The 16,286-nt window shown below is 44.5% G+C and overlaps 1 protein-coding gene across 1 annotated transcript in view; it reads right to left on the reverse strand.

Moving 5' to 3' along the window:
- The window catches only part of LOC126334825 (uncharacterized), an 83,161-nt gene that overhangs the window by 43,127 nt on the left and 23,748 nt on the right, over positions 1–16,286 (reverse strand). The window lies entirely within an intron of this gene.

Below are 16,286 nucleotides of genomic sequence, written 5' to 3' on the forward strand. Positions count from 1 at the left end.
CAAATTGCGCCATAGATGCTACATACTGTGAAGGGGTGGTGCATATCGCAACAGAGGGACCGTGCAGTTGGACCACTGTTCCGTCTTGTGGAAGCCTCTGCAAGCCCGGCTGCCAGATAGCATAATAATCCCCGCACAAGGAGCAGTCGCAGCAGATTGTGAACACGTCAGCAGGACCGGTACAAGAAGATTTTTCCTCACAAGCAACGTATCATCTGAGTCTCCTTTCTCCTTTCCCTCAGACATTAGTTGCGTTTTCTTGGGCTTCTGGTGATACCTTTAAAAATAAATCTAAAATTTAGTGGTTTTTATAATTTTTTGTTTTGTTTTATAAGAGGCAGTCAAATGGAAACGAGAGAGATGGAAAAAATAAGTAAACTGTTTATTGTTTTGAAAGTAGCCGCCGTATCTGTTAATACATTTACCCCACTGTGAGAGAAGGCATTCAGTGCTTTCGTGGAAAAATGTTTGCGGCTGCCTATGGAACCATCATTATACCCAGGCGTGCTCATCTTCGTCCAAGGCAATCACCGGCCACGAATGTCTTCCGGCTGGACTGCAAAAATATGGAAATCGCAGGGGGAGAGATCCGGACGATGTGGAGGATGAGTAACCGCTTTCCACCGAAACTTCTGCAACGTACTCGAAACAACCTTGGCAACATCTGGGCAAGTATATTCTTGCAGCTGAATGATGCCGTTTCGACTAAATCGCGGAAGTTTCGTTGAGTAGCCCTTACACATACTCTACTCAGTCCCGATCTCTCCCTCCGCGATTTCAATACGTTGGAGCTCTCCAGAAAGTCGTTCGTCGCCATCGATTTGCTTCGGTGCAGAGGAGCACGTCTGGGTACAAACGTGGTTCCGCCAAACGTGGGTATAAGCGTATACACTTCTCCAGTCAAGAGAGCATCACAAAATATCAATAGTATGGGCAGTACCCCAAGACGGCATCAGGGCTTAGCCATCGCCAAGAAGAGCTAGAATTTTCTACAAGTGATCGATGCTTTCATTTACTGGATTCAGGAACGGACCAGAGTTACAAGGCAGATTTGTGCAAGTTAATACTTAACTGTTGCCATGCGTTATCCTCAGACTACGGTTAAAAATTATGAGGTAACCTCCGCAGATAGTTGTACATGTTAAGGTGCCTCTTCCAGGACCGAGTTGTGCGCCGGTCCTAGATCGAATCCGCCTGGAGACTGACGACGAGAGTCGGTGTGCCTGCCAGCCTTGTTATGATTTTTAGGCGGTTTCCCACATCTCACTGTGTAAGTAGCCTGTTTAGGTTCTTATATTGGTAACGCCACCGCCACGTAGCGCTCTGTATGAAAATCACTGGCTGTGCTGTGTGCAGTCTGTGGCTGGGTGGCATTGTTGGAATTTGCTATTGTAGTGTTGGGCAGTTGGCTGTTAGCAGCGCGTAGCGTTGCGCCGTTAGAGGTGAGCCGTCAGCAGTGGTGGATGTGGGGGAGTGAGGTGGCGGAGTTTTGAGAGCGGATGATCTGGACGTGTGTCCGCCAGGAAGAGTTAATTTGTAAGACTGGATGTCATGAACTTATATGTATAATTACTTTTGAACACTATTAAGGTAAATACATTGTTCTCTTTCAAAATCTTTCATTTGCTAACTATGCCTATCAGTAGTTAGTAGCTTGAATCTTTTATTTAGCTAGCAGTAGTGGCGCTCGCTGTATTGCAGATTTTTGTGAGGTAAGTGATTTGTGAAAGGTATAGGTTAATGTTAGTCAGGGCCATTCTTTTGTAGGGATTATTGAAAGTCAGATTGCGTTGCGCTAAAAAAAATATTGTGTGTCAGTTTAAGCACAGTCATGTACAATTTTTCTAAGGGAGCGTTTCAACTGGTGAATACCAAGCACGTACCCCAGTTCCGCCTCAGTTTCACGTTTCGCAAACATTTAGAAAATCTTTCGATCATTTTCACGCGCATAAGATCACACACAGACAGATGGGGTACACATATTACATCCTGGGGAGCAATTTGGAGACGACAGGAAGGGCATCTAGCAACTCCTTAAATAACCATGCCAAATCCTTAAATAACCGCACCGGCCTTCCACCTATGTGGGACGAACGAGCAAGAAAATGAAATAGACATTTAAGTATTATGAAGTTACTGTTAATAAAATATTGTCTATCGTTGCCAAATTATGTTGTTTTCAGAGTATCTGTAGTTTCCCTAGCCCTGTTTGGCCCTGTGTACACATGCTACATGCAAGGAAGTCACTTAATGGCAACAACTAATTTTGGTGGTAGGGGGTTCTCTTCCTGCCACCTATTGATGTTTCGCGCCAAGTATATTTGATTAACAGAACAAGACCACATTTTCATTCCGCTGTAACAGTTGCGGTGCGTCCATAGTCACCGCCAGCACGACCGTAGTATCTGTATTCGGCGCCACCAGAACGGTGGCGAAATGAGGGCGCCATCTTCGATCGCTGCCAGCAACACATCTGAACGACTGCTCTCAGCTGCACGCAGACAGTGTGGTCACACCTTGTCTCGCTTCAACCGTGCTCAGCGAAGGTTCCGCTTACAGCAGGGGTCGCCTACAGCTCGACTCGCGTGCCTTGCCATGGCCTTCAGTTTGGTCGCACATTTTCCTCACCGCCACGACACGATGTCTGGGTGTGAGGAGAGGTAAGAGGTGGAACGCGCCGCATTTAAATATCAGTCGTATTGCATGCTGCTTGGTTTCATATTCAGCATTTTTCAATAACATAAATCACAAACAAAAGAAATTTTCAGAATGATTTAATTATTTCTGGTGCACTGAAGACGTAATATAATTTTTATCTCATACAAAGTGTCAAAAATGGCTCTGAGAACTATGGGACTTAACATCTGAGGTCGTCAGTCCCCTAGAACGTAGAACTACTTGAACCTAACTAACCTAAGGACATCACACACATCCATGCCCGAGGCAAGATTCGAACCTGCGACCGTATCAGTATCGTTGTTCCGGACTGAAGCGCCTAGAACCGCTCGGCCACACTGGCCGGCATACAAAGTGTCAGCATACGGATAGTCACAGACATTTTCACAGATTTTCGAACTCAGGTTGCGACGTAATTACGATTTATTTAGTTTCACAATCGAAGAAAGGTCTTTCAGGCACATTTGTTGATCGGAATATTGTAGCACTTTTGCAACCTTATTATGGAGATGTGGAAACTCTACCTGCCAGCCGCGGTGGTCTAGCGGTTCTAGGTGCTCAGTCCGGAACCGTGCGACTGCTACTGTCGCAGGTTCGAATTCTGCATCGGGCATGGATGCGTGTGACGTCCTTAGGTTAAAGTAGTTCTAATTTCTAGGGGACTGATGACCTCAGATGTTAAGTCCCATAGTGCTCAGAGCCATTTTTGAAACTCTACCCCAGGAAAACAATGTAGATATCCTGCACTATTTTAACATAAAAAGATTTGTGTTTTAAATGGAATTTACACTGCAGATCAGTCAGTTCACTATATACATGCACAGGGCGCTTTCACCTCAAATGGCAAATTGTCTCGTAAACGGTTCGAAGACAGACGAAACAATACGTTTTCTTTAACGCCAATGAGCTCAGGGAACTAGACTGTGATTTTCAGAATATGTCCCTTCTACGACGCATTTTTTTTAAAATGTATCCCCATGACATCAGGAATAAGTTGCTTTCCACCTTGCAATGTCTTATTGTGTGGAGTCTGCAGTCGAGTCTACTTACAATTCGAGGTATGCAATCCATTCTGTACCATCTAATTCCCATGCCTAAATATTTTTCTCCTTTATAAGTTCAACAATAGGGCGTTCAAAATCGAAAAATTGTTCCAAGAATGCCCCCTTGACTTAACCAATCACCTTTGCAATAATCTATAAGGTCTCCATTTCCTCGAACAGTTCCGTCGAAAATTGTTGCAACTTACTGTCGAGTAATGCATGCGGCTTCAGAAATTGAATACTGCTCAGCAGTGTGGGATCCGTACCAGATAGGGTTGATAGAAGAGATAGAGAAGATCCAACGGAGAGCAGCGCGCTTCGTTTTAGGATCATTTAGTAATCGCGAAAGCGTTAAGGAGATAATAGATAAGCTCCAGTGGAAGAGTCTGCAGGAGAGACGCTCAGTAGCTCGGTACGAGCTTTTGTTGAAATTTCGAGAACATACCTTCACCGAAGAGTCAAGCAGTATATTTCTCCCTCCTACGTATATCTCGCGTAGAGACCATGAGGATAAAATCAGAGAGATTAGAGCCCACTCGGAAGCATACCGACAATCCTTCTTTCCACGAACAATACGAGACTGGAATAGAAGGGAGAACCGATAGAGGTACTCAGGGTACCCTCCGCCACACACCGTCAGGTGGCTTGCGGAGTATGGATGTAGATGTAGATGTAGACGTATTTGTACCATCAGTTGCTTGATGTGCTCAGTCCTTCTTTATGTACAGAGCAATGAATCCCATGTGTCGATCGCTGTAATTTTTTGTTCTTTCTTTCCCAACGAAATCTTTAAATTTAGCTCTGTATGGCATTGAATTGTTGTTTCATATCAAACATGCAGTACTAGTTGATCATGTGTCTGCGTTATAGATAATGAGAACTCTCATCACTCTCTTCTGTCATTCCCGTTCAGTTTAAAAGCATATGACGGGAGATCGCTGTACAGTTTCTTTCTGTGCCGATGGCCGCTGGATCTGTGAACGTCTTCATACTATAAACAAGTAACAACAATGTGTAAGCAGCGCTGTCACCACGATTCCGAAGAAGAGAATTGTACGTACCTAGAAATGCTATGCCGTAATATTGAATGAAATGTCTCACTGCACCAAGCACTTTCGAGAAGTATCGAGAAAAGCAGAGACAGGCTGAGCCTCAGCCCACAGGTGGACCGCAAGAGCAGCTCGTGAGCCATTTGGTATTCCGTAGCTGCAGCTGGCTTACTGTTTTACGACTCGGCTTGGGTTATGTGATAAACCTTTTGTATTTCTTACTTTTATGTTTTCGTCTTATTTAAATGCAAAGAGAAAAGATGAAGCGGTAGCCTACCGTCATGTATATTTTTTTTAATTTCAAATAGTACGATAATTACAAGAACTAAAGCCCACGTGTGTGCTTTGGAAAATTACGAAGATCCGATAAGCTCAGTAGGAACACGGTCAAGACTTCGGAGGTGAACGCGGCGACCAGACGTAGCATTATAAAGAAGGCTAAGCACAAATCTACAGGGGAGAAAGAAACTACTTTCCCCGTGCAAAATAATATGAACTAATACGAAGTTATTTCCAGGCATAGCTCAGCTTATTGTGCTTGTCATTCATGCCGAAAAATTAATCTCATTAATTCAATACATTTTAAAAAAGCCACACATTTCAATACTTCATTATCATTTATTCCATTATTTTATTATGTTATAGTTACTATTCTTCTGTAAATGTTCTTAAAGTGGATGTGTAATTGAGTGGTCTGCACCGCTGTTGTATTTGTTGTGTGTTGTTGTTATAAACAAAGAACTGTAGATACTAAACTAATAGAAAAATTTCGGGATCTTATTCCAGTGCTAAATATTAAAATAAGAAACAGTTAATTTCCGTTTAAAGTAACTCCTGAGTTAAAAAATGGAAAAACAGATAATTTCCGTTTAAAGTAATTACTGGAATTTTTAAAAACTTTTAGTCAAAGTCGAAAGAAATAGCTCTGTTATACTGTTATAACCTCAGTAATAACGTACAATCTATTCAACTGGACGGCATGAATGAAAATATAAAATACGTGTATTTTTTTAAGTCTAATAACCATAACTTTTAATTCTACATTTTATAAATTATTTTACTTTCCATTGAACAATGTGGGACAGAAATACAAAGAAAATGTAATGTAGTTGTATATTGATGTATTAAACGTAAGGGACAGTTACACTTCTTGAGTTGAATTTTACATCGTGGGAAACTCAGCAGACAGTAGTTATATTTTGGAAAATTTTCAAGGAAAGTAGTTGAATATTGATAAACAAAGTCAAACAATTTATGTGTGCAACTGAAAAGATATGGAAGAGAAATCATGCGGTGGTAGTGGATTTGATTATTAGCGGCAGCATCAAATTAAACTGATAAACCTGTCACAGGAATGTTGTTAGATGAAAATATTTCCACCAAGCTGTGAGTCACATGAGATTTAGTGTTTTTTACTATTATGTATACAGCGAAGGTTACAATTTATAGCTCAAACTGGCCAGTTCACACCCGTGGGATTTTTGCTCCAAATATGAATCAGATTTTTCAAGTCCCTCTACCGGCATCACATGATTTGAAGTACATGTCGTACTCATCCTCTCAGAAATGCCCCTCTTCTTTAAATAGCACACTATTTTCCTTTCACACTCAGGGATAAACTTCAGAGCAACCTCCAATGCCTTCAGAATGAGGGCATCATGACCCCAGTTCTCAACTGTCAGAGGGCCACTTCCATCGCCATTGTAAAGAAATCAGATGGTTTGATAAGAATTTGTGGAGACTTCAAAACGACAATTAACGCCCAGTCCGTCACTGATGCCTACCCTAGACCTAAAGTAGAGGACATCATTGTACAACTCTCTGACGGCAAAATTTCGCAACGATTGATTTGTGTGACACATTTCTCCAACTACCTCTATACCCAGCATCAGAAATATCTTCGTCGTCAACACTCCATTTCGATTTTTTCTGGTATAATTGGCCCCGCTTTGGCGTTGACAGCGCACCGACTATCTTTGAACTCTACTTAAAGCGTCTTACATGACAGATGCCTGGGCCAGCCAACTAGTTAGACGGCATTACTGTTGTTGGTGAAAATACTCGAGATTTAGCTACCAATGTCGATTCCTTATTTGACATGCTCTAGCGGGCTAATCTCAAGTGTAGCAAGGACATATTTTTTTGCATCATCATCATCATCATCATCATCATCATTTAAGACTGATTAGCTGGCCGTGGTGGTCTAGTGGTTCTAGGCGCGCAGTCCGGACCCGTGGGACTGCTAAGGTCGCAGGTTCGAATCCTGCCTCGGGCATGGATGTGTGTGAAGTCCTTAGGTTAGTTAGGTTTAAGTAGTTCTAAGTTCTAGGGGACTGATGACTACAGACGTTAAGTGCCATAGTGCTCAGAGCCATTTGAACCATTTGAACCATAAGACTGATTATACCTTTCAGCGTTCAGTCTGGAGCATAGCCCCCCTTATAAAATTCCTCCACGATCCCCTATACAGTGCTAATATTGGTGCCTCTTCTGATGTTAAACCTATTACTTCAAAATCATTTTTAACCGAATCCAGTACCTTCTCCTGGGTCTGCCCCGACTCCTCCTACCCTTTACTGCTGAACCCATGAGTCTCTTCGGGAACCTTTCTTCTCCCATGCGTGTAACATGACCCCACCATCTAAGCCTGTTCACCCTGACTGCTACATCTATACAGTTCATTCCCAGTTCTTCTTTGATTTCCTCATTGTGGACACCCTCCTGCCATTGTTCCCATCTACTAGTACCTGCAATCATCCTAGCTACTTTCATATCCGTAACCTCAACCTTGTTGATAAGGTAACCTGAATCCACCCAGCTTTCGCTCCCATTCAACAAAGTTGGTCGAAAGATTAAATGATGCACAGATAACTTAGTCTTGGTACTGACTTCCTTCTTGCAGAAGAGAGTAGATCATAGTTGATCGCTCACTGCATTAGCTTTGCTACACCTCGCTTCCAGTTCTTTTACTATGTTGCCATCCTGTGAGAATATGCATCCTAAGTACTTGAAACCGTCCACATGTTCTAACTTTGTTCCTCCTATTTAGCACTAAATCCGATTATATTTCTTTCCCACTGACATTACTTTCGTTTTGGAGATGCTAATCTTCATACCATAGTCCTTACATTTCTGATCTAGCTCTGAAATATTACTTTGCAAACTTTCAATCGAATCTGCCATCACAACTAAGTCATCAGCATATGCAAGAACGCTCATTTTGTGTCCACATATCTTAATCTCACCCAGCCAGTCTATTGTTTCAACATATGATCCATAAATAATATTAACAACAGTGGAGACAGGTTGCAGCCTTGTCTTACTCCTGAAACTACTCTGAACCATGAACTCAATTTACCGTCAACTCTAACTGCTGCCTGACTATCCATGTAAAGACCTTTAATTGCTTGCGAAAGTTTGCCTCCTATTCCACAATCTCGTAGAACAGACAATAACTTCCTCATAGGAACGCGGTCATGTGCCTTTTCTAGATCTATAAAGCATAGGTACAATTTCATGTTCCACTCATAACACTTCTCCATTATTTGCCATAAGCTAAAGCACTGGTCCTGACAACCTCTTAGAGACCTAAACCCACACTGATTTTCATCTAATTGGTCCTCAACTACACTCCTGGAAATTGAAATAAGAACACCGTGAATTCATTGTCCCAGGAAGTGGAAATTTTATTGACACATTCCTGGGGTCAGATACATCACATGATCACACTGACAGAACCACAGGCACATAGACACAGGCAACAGAGCATGCACAATGTCGGCACTAGTACAGTGTATATCCACCTTTTCGCAGCAATGCAGGCTGCTATTCTCCCATGGAGACGATCGTAGAGATGCTGGATGTACTCCTGTGGAACGGCTTGCCATGCCATTTCCACCTGCCGCCTCAGTTGGACCAGCGTTCGTGCTGGACGTGCAGACCGCGTGAGACGACGCTTCATCCAATCCCAAACATGCTCAATGGGGGACAGATCCGGAGATCTTGCTGGCCAGGGTAGTTGACTTACACCTTCTAGAGCACGTTGGGTGGCACGGGATACATGCGGACGTGCATTGTCCTGTTGGAACAGCAAAGTTCCCTTGCCGGTCTAGGAATGGTAGAACGATGGGTTCGATGACGGTTTGGATGTACCGTGCACTATTCAGTGTCCCCTCGACATTGACCAGAGGTGTACGGCCAGTGTAGGAGATCGCTCCCCACACCATGATGCCGGGTGTTGGCCCTGTGTGCCCCGGTCGTATGCAGTCCTGATTGTGGCGCTCACCTGCACGGCGCCAAACACGCATACGACCATCATTGGCACCAAGGCAGAAGCGACTCTCATCGCTGAAGACGACACGTCTCCATTCGTCCCTCCATTCACGCCTGTCGCGACACCACTGGAGGCGGGCTGCACGATGTTGGGGCGTGAGCGGAAGACGGCTTAACGGTGTGCGGGACCGTAGCCCAGTTTCATGGAGACGGTTGCGAATGGTCCTCGCCGATACCCCAGGAGCAACAGTGTCCCTAATTTGCTGGGAAGTGGCGGTGCGGTCCCCTACGGCACTGCGTAGAATCCTACGGTCTTGGCGTGCATCCGTGCGTCGCTGCGGTCCGGTCCCAGGTCGATGGGCACGTGCACCTTCCGCCGACCACTGGCGACAACATCGATGTACTATGGAGACCTCACGCCCCACGTGTTGAGCAATTCGGCGGTACGTCCACCCGGCCTCCAGCATGCCCACTATACGCCCTCGCTCAGAAAGTCCGTCAACTGCACATACGGTTCACGTCCACGCTGTCGCGGCATGCTACCAGTGTTAAAGACTGCGATGGAGCTCCGTATGCCACGGCAAACTGGCTGACACTGATGGCGGCGATGCACAAGTGGTGCGCAGCTAGCGCCATTCGACGGCCAACACCGCGGTTCCTGGTGTGTCCGCTGTGCCGTGCGTGTGATCATTGCTTGTACAGCCCTCCTGCAATGTCCGGAGCAAGTATGGTGGGTCTGACACACCGGTGTCAATGTGTTCTTTTTTCCATTTCCAGGAGTGTAATACTCGTACTTTCCTTTCAACAATACCTGAGAAGATTTTACCCACAACGCTGATTAAGAGATACCTCTGTAGTTGTTACAATCTTTACTGTTTCCGTGTTTAAAGATTGTCGTGATTACTGCTTTCGTCGAGTCTGATGGAACCTGCCCCGACTCCTAGGCCAATTCAGTTATCCTGTGTAGCCACTTAAGACCTGACATTCCACTATATTTTATGAGTTCCGACTTAATTTCATCCACACCAGCTGCTTTATTGCACTGCAATCTATTGAGCATTTTCTCCACTTCCTCAAATGTGATCCTATTTCCATCATCATTCCTATCTCATTCTACCTCGAAATGTGAAACATTACCGATCGTATTTTCACCTACATTGAGCAACTCTTCAAAATATTCCCTCCATCTGCCCAAGGCATCCACCGGATTCACCAGCAGTTTTCTTGACCTGTTCAAAAATACTTGTCATTTCCTTCTTATCTCCCGTACGAAGACTGCTAATTACACTCCAGAATGGCTTTCCAGCAGCTTGACCCATAGTCTCCAACCGGTTTCCAAAGTCTTCCCAAGATTTCTTCTTGGATGCTGCAATTATCTGTTTGGCTTTGTTTCTTTCTTCAACATAACTTTCTCTGTCTACCTGAGTTCTAGCATGTAGCTATTTTTGATACGCCTTCTTGTTCCTTTTACAGGCTGCCTTGACTGTGACATTCCAGCAAGCTGTTTGCTTCATCCTACTTTTACACACCTCTGTTCCAAGACATTTTTTAGCCAGTCATTTCCAATGACTGTAATTGACTACATTCAACTAACTGGTACCTTTCTGAGATCGCTGTTATGTACTTGTGCCTGATTACCTTATCCTGAAGTTTCTCCACTCTTATCCTCCTACATATGGACCTGACCTCCTGCACTTTCAGCATCACAATCCAAATTTCACTGCAGATTAAATAATGATCAGCGTCATCAAAGAATCCCCTGAATACATGTGTGTCCCTCACAGCCTTCCTGAATTCCTGATCTGTTATTATATAATCAATGCAGATCTGGTTCCTCTGCCTTTCCAAGTATACTGGTGAATGTTCTTACGTTTAAAAAATGAGTTTGTGATTACTAATCCCATACTGGCACAGAAATCCAAGAGTTGTTTCCCGTTCCTGTTGGCCTCCATATCCTCTCCAAATTTACCCATAACCTTTTTATACACTTCTATTCGATTTCCAATCCTGGCGTTAAAATCACCCATGAGCAGAACACTGTCCTTGTCCTTTACTCTAACAACTACATCACTGAGTGCCTCATAAGAACTATCCATCTTATCTTGATCTGTCCCTTCACAATGCGAATATACTGACACAATCTTAATTTTCTTGCTAGACACTGTCAAATCTATCCACATCAGTCGTTCGGTTACATACCTTATTGCAACTACGCTAGGTTCCATTTCTTTCCTGATGTAAAGCCCTACACCCCATTGTGCTATTCCTGCTTTGACTCCTGACAGGTAGAACTTGTATTCTCCCACTTCCTCTTCTTTCCCACCCCTTACCCGAATGTCACTAACAGCTAAAACGTCCAGCCCCATCTTACTTGCAGCCTCTGCCAGCTCTACCTTCTTCCCAGAGTAGCCCCTATTGATATTAATAGCTCCCCATCTTGTTACCATTCGTTTACCAAGTCGTATCTTAGGAGTCCCTGGTTTGTCAGTTAGAGGTGGGACTCTGTCACCTCCAAAGGTCTGAATCATTTTGCTCTGATTGTTGCCAGCATCATATTTAAAGTACCAGGGAAGCAGGTTGCTAGCCTTACTTGCCCCGAGTCCCATTGGGTTTTACCCCTAACAGCCGAGGGACTAACCGGTGGATTTGGTAGTCTTTGCTGTATGAGCACAAAGGTGACCACGACTCAGAATATGTCCGAGATGCCCAGCCTTATCACAAAGTAGCTGGTATCCCGACTGTCAGGACCACTTACTTGGCCACTCATACGTTGCCCGTGGTTCATGAACTAGGACATGACTTCAGGAACCCACACCATGAACCACTATTTTTTATGCAACACAAGTAAAATATTTGAGACATGTGTTCAGTGCATCACGGGTACAGCCTGCACTGCTCTACAACCAGGCTGTCCAAAAACTCCCTGGCTCCAGTAATACCAGACTATTGAAATACGTGCTTCAACAACTCAACTACTACAGAAAATTAATCCCATATACGGCAGCCACCACTGAATCATTCCATCAGCTGCTGTGCAAAAATGTAGAACTGGACTCCCACATGTGATAAGACTTACCAGGATTTCAAAGAAGCTCGTCTTCATCCGACATGTCTCGTGGTCTATGATCTTTCAATGTCCTTAATTGTAACAGAAACTGCATAGGACTATGGTTTGGGAATGGGCCTATCCCTTGAGGTTGGGCAGGTGTACTATCCTACTGCATTTATCTCGAAGACATTAACAGAATCGGAATGTAACTGCAAACAGAAAAGGAAGCGCTGACTATTATTTTTGTCGAACAGAGATGGACGATTATGTATACAGCAGACATCATCATAAACTTCTTTCCCTACTGTTAGAAGCCAACTCCGACATTCCAACAACAATGGTGCATCGTCCCTGTGATGGGCATTGTTCCTAGTGGGATACACCTATGACTTAGAGTATAGGGCCATGTTGTAATTCGCCAATGGCAGTACCCTCTCATGACTTATCTTTGGACAAAACCTGGAGCCAATTCTGCTTCGACATGGATACTGGAGCAGAATAAGTAGTTGCAAACTTTCCCTTGGATTAAGCAGACGTCGCTCGCCGAACTTTAGACGACCTAGTGATCTGGAAACTAATTAGGTTATAGAAAAATGGTTAGCCAGCAGACCACAAACAACTAGACCACCAGCAAGTGCAAGCCTATTCGTATCACCAAAATGAACTATCAACTCTCAATGGTGAGCTATTGCTTCATGAGGACAATAATCGCACCAAGTGGTGGTTCCACAAGACCTCAGACAAAGCATCTTGACGCTCTTCCACACAGGTCATCGGAGAATAGTCCTGACCAAACAACTGGCTCATCAAAATGTATATTGTAGACGTACTGACGACGATATGGCCAAAATATTTACAGTATGCACCACCTGTTAGAGTGAACAGACAATTGTTTCCCTGGCCAGATACACTGTTACCATGGTGTCACCTCCACTTAGACTCTGTGGACCCTTTCTTTGGATACCCTTAGTTGATAGTCATTGAGGGAGGCAGTGGTTTACCATATGTCTCTTGAATGTCACCGGCCACTGTGGCCGAGCGGTTCTAGGTGCTTCATTCCGGAAACGCACTGCTGCTACAGTCATAAGTTCGCATCCTGCCTCGGGCATGGATGTGTGTGATATCCTTAGATTAGTTAGGTTTAAGCAGTTCTAAGTCTTGGGGGCTGATGAATTCAGATGTTAAGTTCCATAGTGCTTAGAGCCATTTGGACCATCTTGAATGTCTCCAAAATCCTCAGTGAAAACAATCCAAGCACTGGCTTGCATTTTTTCCACGAAGCAGCTCTCAGAATCCATAGTGGCAGATAATGGGTCCCAGTTTAATCCGCTGAATTTGGCACTTTTTCTTCAGAAAATACATTGTTCTTAGCCTCTTTTACCCACTAGCCCAGTCTAAAAACTGGATGGTAGGCTGCATCGTCTCCAAATCTCTATTATTCATCCAACATTCCTTTGCTCCAAGACCTGGCACTGAGCCATCAGTGATACTTGCTACAGGATGAGGTAAGGATGTTCAGCCTCTCCACCGGCAGCCAATACTGGGTGCTGGTGGTTGTAACATGTCTTTAAGTTCAGGCAATGGTCAAAGTGCAAATCGAAGATGGTTTTAGATGCTGCAAACACATCAACTAGATGCGCTGTTGGAGTGCCACTACCCCTCCGGTCGGAAATGTTTCGTAGATTTTTGTTCCAGAGTCAGACACTTCGATACATAAGACCATGAACAGCAACTTTCACCACCACTGCAACAGATGGCGTCTCTGGACGCCAACGAAGGAAGTCCTCCAGTGACCCTGTGCCCACACTCATGGACATTGACAGCAGCTCTCTGAGATCTCCGTCTTTGCAGGTCGCCAGCAAGGACACCATCACTCCCTGGGACTTTGAGATGTGCCACACCTTCTCGTCCATAAAAGGGAGGGGGAGGGTGCAATGCCAGGGCAGGTCAGCCTTTCACACAGAAACTATACACATATCAGCATCAAGCAGGTAGCATACACAGCAAATGCGCAGGTGCTACTCTAGCAGATGACAGCCAGAAGGTCTCACATGGTCACTGAACCAGCAGGCGGCAGCATAATCGCCACAAGAAGTCGCTGGCCCCACAGACCAACTTGCCTATGGCAGGTGGCCGCAATTTGACCCAGCGGAATTCTGTGGCCTTCATGATAGTGAGCTCAGTGCTGAGCTGTGCCAAGCCACTCCATTCCTATCGAGCTGTCTAGGACACCTGCCGACCATAACAGTGGTTCAGCATTCAGAATCTCGCAAAGGAACCACCAGGATCCAGTAACCTCCTGTGTGTGAAGCAGTCAGTGCCGCCAACAGGCTTCGTTGAGACGTGACTTCTGCATCAGGGCCATGTGAGGACTTTGCTATTGGCCATCGTAGTGCTTCGTGTTATAAACGTCTTCATTCCGAAGTGAATTCAGACATTAGCTTCGATATTTCTCGAGGTGTGTCAGCCCAACAAATAGTTATTGTGCCTTTTATGTGAAACTCTAAGTTAACCATGTACCGTCCATGTAAAAACTTACTTCAAGGAGAAGACGTGAGTCCATGTGTTTACTAAGTTTGCGTCAGTAGCAAGGTGTCCCAATTTTCAGCCGTTCTGTGCATCCTCCTCCATTAACTGCAAGCAACCAATAAGATTCACTCTCTTTCTCTCCGAGCGGCTGACCGCAACTAACAAACTAGACTGTGAGAATCTCCATTCGTCACGCTTTGCGATATCTACATCTACATTTATACTCCGCAAGCCACCCAACGTTGTGTGGCGGAGGGCACTTTACGTGCCACTGTCAACACCTCCCTTTACTGTTCCAGTCGCGTATGGTTCGCGGGAAGAACGACTGCCGGAAAGCCTCCGTGCGCACTCGAATCTCTCTAATTTTACATTCGTGATCTCCTCGGGAGGTATAAGTAGGGGGAAGCAATATATTCGATACCTCATTCAGAAATGCACCCTCTCGGATCTTGGACAGCAAGCTACACCGCGATGCAGAGCGCCTCTCTTGCAAAGTCTGCCACTTGAGTTTGCTAAACATGTCCGTAACGCTATCACGCTTACCAAATAACCCTGTGACGAAACGCGCCGCTCTTCTTTGGATTTTCTCTATCTCCTCTGTCCCGACCTGGTTCGGGTCCCACACTGATGAGCAGTACTCAAGTATAGGTCGAAAGAGTGTTTTGTAAGCCACCTCTTTTGTTGATGGACTACATTTTCTAAGGACCCTCCCAATGAATCTCAACCTGGCACCCGCCTTACGAACAATTAATTTTATATGATGATTCCACTTCAAATCGTTCCGTACGCATACTCCCAGATATTTTACAGAAGTAACTGCTACCAGTGTTTGTTCCGCTATCATATAATCATACAATAAAGTATTCTTCTTTCTATGTATTCGCAACACATTACATTTGTCTAGTTAAGGGTCAGTTGCCACTCCCTGCACCAAGTGCCTATACGCTGCAGATCTTCCTGCGTTTCGCTGCGATTTTATAATGGTGCAACTTCTCTGTATACTACAGCATCATGCGCGAAAAGCCGCATGGAACTTCCGACACTATCTACTAGGTCATTTATATATATATTGTGAAAAGCAATGGTCCCATAATACTCCCCTGTGGCACGCCAGAGGTTACCTTAACGCCTGTAGACGTCTCTCCATTGAGAACAACATGCTGAGTTCTGTTTGCTAATAACTCTTCAAACCAGCTACACAGCTGCTCTGATGTTCCGTAGCCTTTTACTTTGTTTATCAAGCGACAGTGCGGAACTTTATCGAACGCCTTCCGGAAGTCAAGGAAAATGACATCTACCTGGGAGCCTGTATCTAATATTTTCTGGGTCTCATGAACAAATAAAGCGAGTTAGGTCTCCGGAATCCATGTTGATTCCAACGGAGTAGATTCTGCGTTTCCAGAAATGACATGATACGCGAGCAAATTACATGTTCTAAAATTCTACAACAGATCAATATCAGAGATATAGGCCTATAGTTTTGCGAATCTGCTCGGCGGCCCTTCTTGAATGCTGGAACTACCTGTGCTCTTTTCCAATCGTTTGGAACCTTCCATTCCTCTAGCAACTTTCGGTACACGGCTGTTAGAAGGGGAGCAAGTTCTTTCGTGTACTCTGTGTAGAATGGGATTGGTATCCCGTCAGTTTCAGTGGACTTTTTTCTGTTGA

The sequence above is a fragment of the Schistocerca gregaria genome, chromosome 2 (assembly GCF_023897955.1).
Source record: "Schistocerca gregaria isolate iqSchGreg1 chromosome 2, iqSchGreg1.2, whole genome shotgun sequence".
NCBI classification, from domain to species: Eukaryota; Metazoa; Arthropoda; class Insecta; order Orthoptera; family Acrididae; genus Schistocerca; species Schistocerca gregaria.